The sequence below is a fragment of the Anolis carolinensis genome, chromosome 1 (assembly GCF_035594765.1).
Source record: "Anolis carolinensis isolate JA03-04 chromosome 1, rAnoCar3.1.pri, whole genome shotgun sequence".
In the NCBI taxonomy this organism is placed as follows: domain Eukaryota; kingdom Metazoa; phylum Chordata; class Lepidosauria; order Squamata; family Dactyloidae; genus Anolis; species Anolis carolinensis.
In genome coordinates, this window is record NC_085841.1 from 26,319,750 (window position 1) to 26,333,735 (window position 13,986).

Consider the following 13,986-nt stretch of genomic DNA (forward strand, 5'->3'; position numbering starts at 1 on the left):
AAACAGTTGTGACTAGTTCTGTAACTGTTTACAGTGGCCCGATGTTGGGGATACAGAATTCGTGAGCCAGAATTTGGAGTATCTCCTGACTTTGATTGACACAGGTCAAAACTGTGTTAAGATGGCATACCCCACATTATCCCAGATCAGCACCATGTGAACAGAGCCAGAACAGAGTTCATTACCCTAGAGATAAAGCTCTTCCACACTAATTAGACAGTACAGGGCAACTATGAAGGAACTAGGCAAGACTGTAAAATGTCAGAATATATAATTAAATACTATAGTTAGGATGCCCAATCCATCACATTTCCTATTTCTATGTATGGTTGAGCACGCTGGATAGTGAAGAAAGCTGATTGGAAGAAATCAGCTTCATTGAAATATGCTGGAGATGAGTTCAACGGATACTACGGACTGCTGAAACACATAAAGAAATAGATCCTAGAGAAGATCAAGCCTGAACTCTTTCTAGAAGCCAACTAAATATTGTTTAGTAAGGTTAAAGGCAGTAGGAACTGATAAACAACTATATACCAGAAGAATAGACTCAATAAACAAAGCTATGGGTCTGAGTCTACAAAACCCATGCACAGCTGCTGAGGATAGTGAGACTTGGAGATCTCTGATTCATGTGTTCACCATAAATTGAAGTTGACCTTATGGCCACTAGCAGCAATATATATTTAAACACACCAAGAAATAGGTGCTGCCTTGGTGCAGCATAATCTTGATACCTATCCATTTTGATGTTTACTGTCTATTGCTTCAAATAGATAAAACGGAAAGAGGGGAAGTTATAGCATTAGCGCAAGTTCTCTAGAGTATAACCAGAACTGGCATCCGCACCAGGGCCATCTGTGTGTACCTAGTGGATAGCTTGTAATGGCATGTCCTGACCTTCCTGAGTTTGCATTTAATAATCTAATAATTAACAAATTCCTGATGTGACTTGCAAATAACTTCATATTTCAAAAGGTAGGGGAAGGAAGAAGTGGATTGGCAATTCTGGACTTGGTCCAAATGAATAGGGAGGAGTTTGTTTCTACAATCAAAATTGTCAGTACTTTAGTGGGAAGTGACTATATAGTGCTAGAATGTGCAATTGTGGGACAAGGCAAAGCAGAGTACAGTCAGCCCTTCACATTTGAAGTTGATCACAGAATCACACCAGAGCAGGCCTGCACTACTTGTGGCCCCCCAGGTCTTTTAAGACTTCAACTTCCTGAAGCGTTGGCCAACTTGTCAAATGGTCAGGAATTCTGGGAGCCGAACTCCAAAACTCCTGGAGGGCCACATGTTGTGCAGACCTTTATTGGAGGATGTAGCAATTCCTAGAGATATGTTCTCCCTAGAATTCTCTGAATCTTTAGCATGACTCTATGGTCAATGTTCAGGTTTCCACATTTTGAAGAATTTTCAGGGAATTCCTGGTACTACGAAGAACTTTTTATTCCCACTCTCCAGATCAATTTAAATTAAACCAGCATTTACCAAAATGCTTTGGGAGACCGTGATCAGGGATTTGAACAACATGGCCAATCCAGTGGAGATTTTTTTCCATGTCAGGAGCAACTTGAGTTGCTTATGGGGTGAGAGAATTGGCCGTCTGCAAGGGCGTTGCCCAGGGGACGCCCGGATGTTTTTTGATGTTTTTACCATCCTTGTGGGAGGCTTCTCTCATGTCCCCACATGGAGCTGGAGCTGATAGAGGGAGCTCATTCACACTCTCCCCGAGTGGGATTTGAACCTGGAAGCTTTCAGGTCAGCAAACCAACCTTCAAGTGACTTAGTCCACTATGCCATCTGGGGGTTCCAATCCAGTGGAGTTGATGGCATAGGAGTATCGCTTCAATGCTGGTGGTTTATGCTTCTTCCAGCACGCTTACATTTGTCCACCTGTCTTCCCAAGAGATTTGCAGGGTTTTTTGGAGGCAACGTTGATGGAATCGTTCCAGGAGTTCCAGGACGTCTATAGACCGTCCACGTTTCGGAGGCATATAACAGGGTTATATAAGCCCTACATTGATCATATGCCATTGAAGGTCACCAACAGGATGCCAGCCAATGAGTTATTTGTAATTAACTGCTTTTTGCAATAACCAAGGCATAACTATATTATACTACAATTCGTATCAGCACTCCCTTTGTTGTGTTGTTCTGGCTGTTTTAATTACTTTAAAATTTTAATTACTTTAATTACTTTAAAGCATGTGGTTTCTCTACTGTTTTAGTAGTTTTAGTAAATAGTTTATAATAGGTATAAAGATTTCAGCTCAGTTACTTTGGAATAATGGGAATACTAAAAAATTGTGTTGAATTTCTGCCTGCTCATACTGCAACTGCAGCTGATTATTTTTAAATAAACATTCCAAGCTTTGATTAACTTTTGGTCAAATAGACTCTCCTCTTTGCAGACGGCAGATCAAGGGGGACTAAATCATTCAGAGATATAGTAACCTTTTCTACCAGTTTCATTGCTATTTGCCAGTTGCAAGTTTACAATAACAAGTGTGGACATGGAAGAGGAGTTTTATATAGCCAGGAGCATAAATTCTGTATATCAGATTTTGGAACATGTTTTTGCTTCTCCTAATAAATGACTCACACAGAAGCCCTCTTTTATTTTGAGAAACTGGACTGTACTTAAAAACATTCTCTACAGCTTTGAAAAGTTACTTTTTGGTGCTCTATCTTCCAGAATTCCCCAACCAGTAAGGCCAGTAGTGTAACTGAACTAAGTAAAAATCATGCTCTCTTCTCACTGGTATTAATGCTGATTTACTAAAGATAAATGGCTGGAATCCTATGGCAGTTTTGAATGTAACACGGAGTTACATACTCACAACTGTTTTGTACAAGAGATTCTTATGTAATCCCTATTGTAGGGACCACAAAAGTCCCTCAATATCCATTTAGCAGCTGCTGCCTGCAATCTATGGAGCTATTCCTTTGTTAAGCAGATCTCACGTATTTTCACCCAGGTGAGGCTGACCCAAAGCACAACAGAGTGGTACTACTGCTACCTTCGTCAATCTAGATGAATGTTCTGGTTTCAAGTCAGGTACTATTGATATTACATCTGTGCATTTCATTTTTTCCTACCTAGAAAGAGTACCTTACATTTATCCTGGCTGAAAACAGCTCCCATTCACCATTCTGCATTTGATTTGGCAGAATGAACCCAGTTTTTTGCTACTTTAAACTGAGCAGCTTTGAGATTACAGTCTTAAATTTATGAATGAAAAGTAGCTGTTATAATAAGCACAGGGACAAACTGATCTCTTAGAACTTTTAGAAAGAGGATTTCGTGAAAGGAAATCATTTGGAGATGGTCTTGAACAATGAATAATTCACAAATGTACATTCTTGGCATGCAATCTTGTAGTAGCAGCACTATAAGACTACTGTTTACATAGTTTTCAGGTATAATGCCAAAATGCCTTCTTTAATCTTCAGGGACAGGTTCTGACAATGTGAAGAAATTAACAATCATCCAGAAAACCCTGCTGAAAGCAAAAAATTATTTTAGCTGTTAATTTCCCACACAATGGCTTGTCTGTGAAGCTTGTTTAGGACCGCAGGGTTGTTGTGTGTCTTTCGGGCTGTGTGGCCATGTTCCAGAAGCATTCTCTCCTGACGTTTCGCCCACATCTATGGCAGGCATCCTCAGAGGTTGTGAGGTACCTCACAAGCTCTGAGGATGCCTGCCATAGATGTGGGCGAAACGTCAGGAGAGAATGCTTCTGGAACATGGCCACACAGCCCAAAAGACACACAACAACCCTGTGATCCTGGCCATGAAAGCCTTCGACAACACATTGTTTAGGACCCATTGACTTAATATCTCCCATTGAAAGCAATGGACCAGTACTTTACTTTGCCTGGTTTGTGCATTTGCATGTGAAACTACATAAGCAGCATGCTTTCTTTCACTCACTCACTCACTCCTCACTAGAACCCAGTCTCCATGTTTATGGAATCTTACAGTCATGACTGTGGGTTCTCAGCGTAGGTACACATTGTGGTTTCCATTTTTGGCTCATCTCAGAAAACAAACCATACATCATCAGGGTGGTGGGCTATACACATGTCGACGTGAGCTCAGAGTTGTTTGGATAGTTTAAAAAAAACCTTAATGGATATTAGTGCAGGGAGACATGTGCGGGAAGTGGGATGATCTGAAAAATGCTGATGTGATGGCCAAAAAATGAGAACTCATGAAAGATCTTGCAAGGTGACCTTGCAAGTTAGTTGAACTAATTCTTGGTGATATCCCAGAAGATTTATGTCTCTGGGCTAGTAACTATGTAGTGGTTGAAACACACAGTATGAAGATATGATGAGGTAGCTTCTAGTATGAACAGACTGTATAAATAATAAAATAATAATACCACATGTCATAGCAAATGGCTCATTTCTTACTCTGATCAACAGCATCAAATAAAGAGCTGTGTGGCTCTGGTGCATCTTTTTTCTAAGGAGCTGACAGCTTGTAAACAGTTGTCTTCTGCCAATGCAGTTCACATTTTAACCTACTAAAGTGATTTTCCCAAGAAACCCTTTTCAGCTTTGTGATTGGGCAGACTGGAGTCCATAAGAATAGCTGTACTAAATCAGACCAAAGGTCAATCTAGTCCTGTGTTCTGTCCCTATAACAAGCAACCAAATCCAATGGGAAATCTATATGTACGTAGGACATCAATGTTTTAGCACCTCTTCTCTCATGCTTTCTAATAGCTAGTATTGAGTAGTTTGCTAGCTCTAATGCAGGATGTATATTATCTAGCCATAATGACTAGTAGTCATTTATAGTCCTATCCACTATAAGTTTCAATACTATTCTGCTGAGATAGACAAGATGGCTTGTATTTTGAGTTCATCTATCATGTTTTTTATCCTACCCTTCCTGCAAAGAGATGAAGTACAACACATATTGGGACATGCTCTGTGATCCACCAGAGAAGCCCTGCCTGTGTTTTATGTCTGATATCTATATATGTCAGATACTTTCCTGTGGCCTAGAGACCTTGGAAGTCAACAGCACTATTCAAAACCATTGTTTGTGGAAACTAAGGTTTGCTGACTTTCTTCAAAGTTTTCCTAGTTGCTTTAAACCAAAATGTGTCCAATATTTTGGTCCAAGCAAAATTTTTGCTTGAATATCAAGAAAAAGTGGGTGCTAGAAATATATTGTATGAAAATTGACTGGCACAACTTGGAGATCACAACCAGACAAAGTGAATACATCTGCCCTTGCACTTTGCTACTCTGCTGCTGAATACACATGCCCAGTGTGGAACACATCCACAATGTTAAACCAGTGGATGTTGTTCTAAATGAGATGTGCTGTATTATCACAGGATGTCTACGCCCTAAACCACTGGAGAAATTATTCTGTCTAGCCAGTATTGCACCACCTGATATCCATCAGGAAGTAGCAGCCAGTGAAGAAAGGACCAAGTCATTGACACCTTCAGCCCATCCTCTGTTTGGACATCATCCAGAATGCCAAGGTCTTAAATCAATAAAAGGTTTTCAAAGATCTACAAAGATACTTGCAGGAACACTTCAGAAAGTGAGAGTTCAAAAGTGGCCGGCTAAACCCGGAACCTCATTCAGTGGCTGATACCGGATGAGAAACTCCCCCTGGACACACAGAAGACTGGGCAACTTAGAAGGCAGTGAACAGACTTTGCTCTGGGAAAACAAGATGTAGAGCCAATCTGAAGAAACGGGGCTATAAAGTGGAGTCCAACATGTGAGTGTGGAGAAGAACAAACCACAGACCACTTACTACAATGCGGTCTGTGCCCCGCCACATGCACAATGGAGGACCTTCTTACAGCAGCACCAGAGGTACTTGACGGGGCCAACTTCTGGTCAAAGGAAATTCTGGTCAAAGGAAATTTGGCAAAGTGTGTAAAAGCACTGAGCTGCTGAACTTGTGGACCGAAAGGTCCCAGGTTCAAATCCCGGGATCGGAGTGAGCGCCTGCTGTTGCTCCAGCTTCTGCCAACCTAGCAGTTTGAAAACATGCTAATGTGAGTAGATCAATAGGTACCGCTCCGGCGGGAAGGTAACGGTGCTCCATGCAGTCATGCCAGCCACATGACCTTGGAGGTGTCTACGGACAACGCCGGCTCTTCGGCTTAGAAACAGAGATGAGCACCAACCCCCAGAGTCAGACATGACTGGACTTAACGTCAGGGGAAACCATTACCTTACCTACAAGTTTTTAAACTTTGTTTATGGTTTTTATGCATTATAATTGTATTTTCAATTTGCTTCTGACATGATAAATAAAGTAAATATAACCAAAATGTGTCCATTTGTACATTAAAAAATGAAGCTATAGCTGCATAGGACATCTGAATAGAGCCAGTTCTATTTCTCCAAAGTGTTTTCCTATACCTTTTCAGTTCCATGCTTCCTTTTTCTCTTTTCCAAGCTCGGCATTCAGGAACAAAGACACACCCTTTGATGTATAAAAGCAGCTGTGTTGATAGCATTGCTCCATTCTGTCAATGGTCTTTTCTTGTTTCGGTTTCTAACATTCTTCGTTAAGAAAGCACCAAATCACATCCTAGCATTTTCCTCTGTAATTGGTATTAACAAGCCACAGTGAAGTTTTTCTTTTTCCTTTTTTCAATGTGTGTTTAAAAGATTTGGCAAAAGAGTATTTTTAGGCTTGTGGATTAACATGCGCTAACCCATTCCCTCCTTCCCCCCACACTTGATCCTTATGGATTTGCCTGAGTCATGGATTTCTTACTAGGCTTGTTAACTCTTGTTATTTTTTTTCAAGCCACTAGAATAAAGAAATCTTTTACTGAGAGCCACTCATCAGGATTTAAACCATGAATAGACTGAACAACCTCACTGACTCCCCTTGGGGGGTGACCTTTGACCCCACTGGGTCAGATGGCAATGCATCTTTAGCCTCCTAAATGAAGCAAGATGATGGCTCAAAACAAGCGTTTTCTCTGTCCTTGCAAATGCACTAAACCAGTGACAGGCTGGATAAAAGATGGGCTCTGTTGGCATTTTATTTTCACAGCTGTTTTTCGACAAAATTTTGCGTGTAGAGGGAATGATAAAGTAGATAGAATATCAAAGGCTATGGAAACTGTTATGAGAAGGAAACGCCAGCCCAAGAGTCTGGCAAAACGTGGTCTATATTCTTATTTTATGAGCCCAGAGTGGGATTTCCAACTGGGACTTTATTCCCTGCCTCACCGCAAGTAAAGTGAAGTGTCAAAGGATTTCAAGACTGTAAGGCATCAAAAGTAATTGAAAACAAAATAAAATATCTCACTTCTATGAGGTCGTCACATGAGGACCATTTCATACTCTACATAATAGAAAGCCAGTTTGAAACTCACCAGGAAGGTGCAGCCAACCATGGCTTCTTACCCTATCTATATATATAAAAGGATAAAGTTGTGGGCACCGTGACTATAACGACACAACTATACGCCCCAGAACCACCAAACTTGACAACACGACGGAAAAGCCTTGCCTCCAGGTTCATACAACAAAAAAACACAACAGGAACCTAAAAAGGGGTTAAAAAACCCAAAAAAAGGCAACAAACCATCTGCGCCTGCGCCAAAAGCGAACCTGCGCGCGGACAGAACAACCCCCACCCCACCTCTCAACGGCCGCACCTGCCCCGACGCTGCTGCTGCCATCTTGCCGAACAGCCCCGAGCCACCACGTGCCAGGAGTAGGTAAAAGGCAGCCCCCACGGCTGGCCGCTCTGCCTAGGCGAGCCTGGGAATTCCATTTAGGCCTAAAGGGGCGGGTCTACTCACAGCAAGTCGAGCCGGTGGTGAGGTCCTGGACCTCGACACCGGGGTAGCCCTCGCACTGCCGGTGGCAACAGGCCTGCAGGGCACTGTGCCAGCCCAACATGGGCTCAAGCCTCCCAGTTGCCTCTCCTGGCTCACCTCTCACCACCCTGGGGGAGGGGGAAGCCGACTGGAGACCAAACTGGATAGTCAAACTCTGGGCCTCCCGGCCCTCTGGATGCGAGGGGGGGGGGGGCGGCCGCGGGGATCCTCGGTCACTTCTTCCCTCACCGCCGCCATCACCCGTCCTCCAAACCCCGAGAAGGAGCACGCCCCACACCACCCGGAGATTAAGAGCCCACAGGCACACCGGTGAGTCGCTATTCCCGCAATCGCCACACTACTCCACAAACCCAAGTGGCCTCCCAAGTGACCCGGGGGGGGGGGGAGTGAAAAAGGGCCAGGTGGCCGCCTGAGGCCTCAAAAAACACCGTGCTGAAAAGGGCGGCAGTTCGCACCCCTCTTCCTGCGCCGCCCCTCACCACCCTGGGGAGAGGGGGAGTCGGATGGAGACCAAACTGCCCACCCAAACTGTGGGCCTCCTGGCCCTTTTGATAGGAGGGGGCAAAAAGGACACACACCGCCTCGCTCACACTTTCCAACACAACATTAGCCCAGCCAGGAATCACCCAGGCTTCAAACCTACAAGGCAGGAAACAATCAGGGTCAGCTAATACCTCCCAACAAAGGATTCCACCAGGCAGGAATCAGCCAGGGTTTGAAGCTACAAGGCAGGAAACAATCAGGGCCAGCTAATACCTCCCAACAAAGGATTCCACCAGGCAGGAATCAGCCAGGGCTTGAAGCTACAAGGCAGGAAACAAACAGGGCCAGCTAATACCTCCCAACAAAGGATTCCACCAGGCAGGAATCAGCCATGGTTTGAAGCTACAAGGCAGGAAACAATCAGGACCAGCTAATACCTCCCAACAAAGGATTCCACCAGGCAGGAATCAGCCAGGGCTTGAAGCTACAAGGCAGGAAACAATCAGGGTCAGCTAATGCTTCCCAACAAAGGATTCCACCAGGCAGGAATCAGCCAGGGCTTGAAGCTACAAGGCAGGAAACAATCAGGGCCAGCTAATACCTCCCAACAAAGGATTCCACCAGGCAGGAATCAGCCATGGTTTGAAGCTACAAGGCAGGAAACAATCAGGGCCAGCTAATACCTCCCAACAAAGGATTCCACCAGGCAGGAATCAGCCAGGGCTTGAAGCTACAAGGCAGGAAACAATCAGGGCCAGCTAATACCTCCCAACAAAGGATTCCACCAGGCAGGAATCACCCAGGGCTTGAAGCTACAAGGCAGGAAACAATCAGGGCCAGCTAATACCTCCCAACAAAGGATTCCACCAGGCAGGAATCAGCCAGGGTTTGAACCTCCAAGGCAGGAAACAATTAGGGCCAGCTAACACCTCCCAAAAATGATTACCCCACTCAGGAAGCAGACCTCCTTTCAGATTACAAGGCATTAAAATCTAATCAAGGTGACTAATAACAGCATTCATACTTGCTGCAACAAGACTACTCATTGTATTTCAGCTCACCAAACAAGGATTCCCATATAAAGAAAACGGCCAGGCTTTCAGCCTGCAAGGCTATTCAGTGCTATTCCACCTGGCGAACAAAAGATTACGAAAAGCCACAGCAACGCGTGGCCGGGCAAAGCTAGTGTACCTATAAGATACAGGGAGGATATTAGCAAGGAGGTAACCTCAGGGACCTTATGTCTAAGATTGCGGAGTGTGTTGTTGATTTTAGTCAGCCTTCCATATTCACTGAGTGAGGGGATCCCTGTGAAAGTGACAACCTGAGAGAAAATCTTTCTAGGAATTTCTAGGTCCTTTAGCATAATTGTATGGTCACAGAATTGTACTGCAGGACCTAGAAATTTCTAGAAAGGTGTTCTGTCTAAGAATCTCTAGGTCCTTCAGCATGACCAGAGAGAGTTTAACATAGAGTTAATCAAATCTGTGAATAATCAAATCCTCAAAGGTCAAACCCACAAATGTGGAGGCCCAAATGTATTATGAATTGCTGAAGGTTCTTGTCTTCATGTTTTTGTTTTCTCTGATGAAGTTTGCCTTGCAGTAAATTGAAGACAAAGGCATGTGGTTGCTTATTTGAAGATGTGTCAATAAAATTACCGTATTTATTTATTTATTTATTCATTTCCGATATTTCTACTCCGCCCTTCTCCCTGAGGGGACTCAGGGCGGCTTACACAACTGGCAGGATCACTACCAGTATATCATAGTACAATAAAATAATAAAACAGTTAAAATAGTTAAATAACATATTAAAATACAATATATAAAAGATTTAACACAGTGCAATGCTGAATATATATGCCAGTCATCCATCAGACCTTGTGCAAGAGCCTTAATCCAATCCATGTCAACGCTAACTGAGTTCATTCATTAAACGCTTGCGCACATAGCCAGGTCTTCAACTTCTTTCTAAACCCCAGAAGGGATGGAGCCTGCCGGATGTCACTACGGAGGGAGTTCCACAGCTGAGGAGCCTCCACCGAGAAGGCTCTGTCTCTCGTCCCCACCAGCTGCGCTTGTGAGGCAGGTGGGATCGAGAGCAGGCCTTCCCCAGATGATCTTAAGGTTCTTGTGGGCTGATAGGAGGAGATGCGTTCGGACAGGTAAGTTGGACCGGAACAGTTTAGGGCTTTGTAGGTCAAAACCAGCACTTTAAATTGGGCTCGGTAGCATATCGGCAGCCAGTGGAGCTGGCTTAACAGGGGGGTGGTACGCTCCCTGTAAGCCGCCCCAGTTATTAGTCTGGATGCCGCCTGTTGTACTAATTGGAGCTTCTGGGCCGTCTTCAAAGGCAGCCCCATGTAGAGCGCATTGCAGTAATCCAAACGGGATGTAACCAGAGCGTGGACCACCGTGGCCAGGTCAGACCTCCCAAGGAACAGGCGCAGCTGGCGCACAAGTCTGAGTTGTGCGAAGGCTCCCCTGGCCACCACCGAGACCTGGGGCTCCAAGCTCAGCGATGAGTCCAGGAGAACCCCCAGACTGTGAACCTGCGTCTTCAGGGGGAGTGCGACCCCGTCCAACACAGGCTGTAACCCTATTCCCTGTTCAGCCTTATGACTGACCAGAAGGACCTCTGTCTTGTCTGGATTCAATTTCAATTTGTTGGCCCTCATCCAGTCCGACACAGCGGCCAGACACCGTAGAGCAGAAGTGGGTGACTGCAGGAGATTGGGGTAAGCCTTAATCCCCATGGAGACCAGGAAGAGGTCAGTCCTCCACCCTACTCCCTCTAGCGGCTTTGGAGGGGGCATTTTCACAATGTTTTTAGCCTTCCTGGGCCATGTTGCTTCCAGGAAAAATACTTTTTCAAAAAGTTTACTTCTTTTTTAAAAAAAAGGTATTTCCTAGGCCAGAAATGGCTCACCCCCTCCCCGTAAAAATGCATCCCATGTAGCCAATGCGTATGTGCAAGATGTAGGTGGGACTCATTGGACCACAATCTTCAAGAACCTCTGCCAGTGCTTTCATTGGAGAGGAACACTGGAGCTGTAATTCAGTATCTGGCAGGCTACATAATCTCTATTCCTAAATCTGGAAGGACATATTGTGATTTACTCACAGTTGATGCTCCTAGGAGATCATGGGAGCCCCAGCTGAGAGTGGATTGCCCTTTCTATGGTATTCTCTTTTACTGCCTTTCAGCCAGTACTTTCATAACTTTTCCCTTTCTCGGTGATACATTTCCTCATTTTTGTTGTTTGGCCATTCATAACCCAAAAGACAAAAACAGGAAGGTGGCATGCACTCAAGTCCCAGTTGTTGTGGAACATGTGTAGTTGGGTGCTATTTCACTGATGCACAGCCCTTAAGCTTTCTATAGGCATCTGTCTGAAAACTGCAAGAGGTGGATGCTGAATTAAATGGGTGTTTTGACCAATCCTAAGCAGGGCACTTCTTCTGTTCTTAAGTCCAAGTGAAATGTAATGGAGTTTACTTTTGAATAGATGACTGTATTGAGATTTGGAAAAGAATCAGAAAACTGTACCCAAATATATCTGGATGCAATGTATGTATGTGTGTATATTTATTTAAGAATCCAAAATTTGATGACATCCAGGAGGCCACCTAGGCTAAGATGGATAATTGTGAAAAGCAGTTGTTGTGAAAGATTAGTGGGGAGCTTTTCTCCTCCTTTGGGGGAAGTCAGCAAATTGCATGATGATGTCTAATGCTTTATCCAAGCAATCATCACTGAAATCCCCTTGTCATGCAAAGCACTCAACTGTCTCCTCCATCAGTTTTGTCAATGGCTGGCTGAATGGACTTCAAAAAAACGCCCCCATTGTGCATGGAGAGGCTTTTCAAGTGCAAGCAAGAGAGAGAGAAAGAATGCTTTCCCATCGTTGCTGGGAAGATGCCAAATATCTTTAGCAGTTCACCCAGTTAATATGTATTGACTAGTCATTGAAATAAATCTAACCACTCTTTAAATGGGGTGGGGGATGTGAATTTAAAGGATGGGGGATTTAAAAAATTGGGGAGGGGGGAGGATTCAAATGGCCTATTTTAGATGCATTTCCCTTTTCTTTTCTAATGAGTAGGCTATTGAGGTAAACAAGCTCCATCCCTTACGTGATTCAAGAGATGTAACTCATATTATTTTTTGGGCTGCGAGAGGAGATGTCATCACCACCATTATATATTTTACGGTTCATTCAAGAGGGCATGTCAAGTATGAACTATGACTGATGAATACAGTCATGCAAAGTAACTTTTCAGCTCGGCAACAATGCAGGCTTAGATTACAGAAATGTGACAGAAATAGCCTTTTTTATAAATCCAGCCACAGCAATTTACAGTGGTCTTATCAGAGTCTTTTCCTGTTTTTTTTGTTGCCAAAAACAAAAAGAGCCACCTTGGGAAGCTTCGGCAAAGCTTGGGATGACTCAAAAGCAAAGAAAACAGTTTCTGTGACAGCAGAGTCCTTATGTTCCTCCCACAACAGTACGTGCATTATGTGGGGTTATGTCAGCAAAAGCAATTTTCCACACAGTTCTCAAAACTTTGTTTTTCAGTGGCACTCCCAGTGGCCTAGTGTGATGCTCTCCCTATGCCTGAAACATAGAATCACTGAGTTGGAAGAGTCCCTAAAGGCCATCAAGTCCAATGCTCCCCCTCTTCCAGAATATCCAGCTAAAGCATCCCTAGGAGATAACACTCCAGCCTCTTTTTGAAGGCATCTAGAGAAGGATACCCCACTGCTTCTCTAGGCAATTGATCCTATTACCAAACTACTCTCAAGATCAATACATTTCAGCTAATGTTCAACCAAAATCTAGCCTTCTGTAACTTAAAACCCTTAAACCAGTGGTTCTCAACCTGAAGTCCCCAGATGTTTTTGGACGACAACTCCCAGAAACCCCAGCCATTTTACCAGCTGTTAGGATTTCTGAGAGTTGAAGGCCAAAAACATCTGGGGACCCTAGGTTGAGAACCACTGCCTTAGACCTAGGTATACCCTCTGAGTCAACAGAACACGTCAGCATTTTTCCTGGGAGCCCTTGGGTTATTGAATGAAAGCCATCATGTCAGCCTTCAGTCTTCTCTTCTCCTAGCTGAACATGCCCACCTACCTCAACCTTTCCTATTATATTTTGTTTGCCATGCCTCTTATAATCCTTTTTGTCCTTTTGTGTTTTAAAATTCTTGTTGTTTCAAAGGGTTCTAGATTGCTCTAAATTTTACTGTATCAGCCCTGGGATCTTTGGAAACAGGGTACAGTGAATATTGTAAATAGATACAATGATAGATAGATAGATAGATAGATAGATAGATAGATAGATAGATAGATAGATAGATAAGGAAGTTTCAGGTAGATGCACAGTGCATGAGATATGATCAGTAACAACGACCCACTACCATCCTCTCCATATGATCTCTTTACAATCTAGAACATGTGCCAGATGCCTGCTTCTCTGGTGGTGTATAGAACACACACAAGGGGATAGTTCTCCTCCTCCTCCTTTTCATTTTCTTTTTTTTTGTGTTTGGCAGTGTGAAACCTCTGCTTCAAGTGGCCTGTGGTGAGTAACTGGAGTGGCAGTGAAGAGGACAGAGCAGTAATTCCCATACAGACTTCC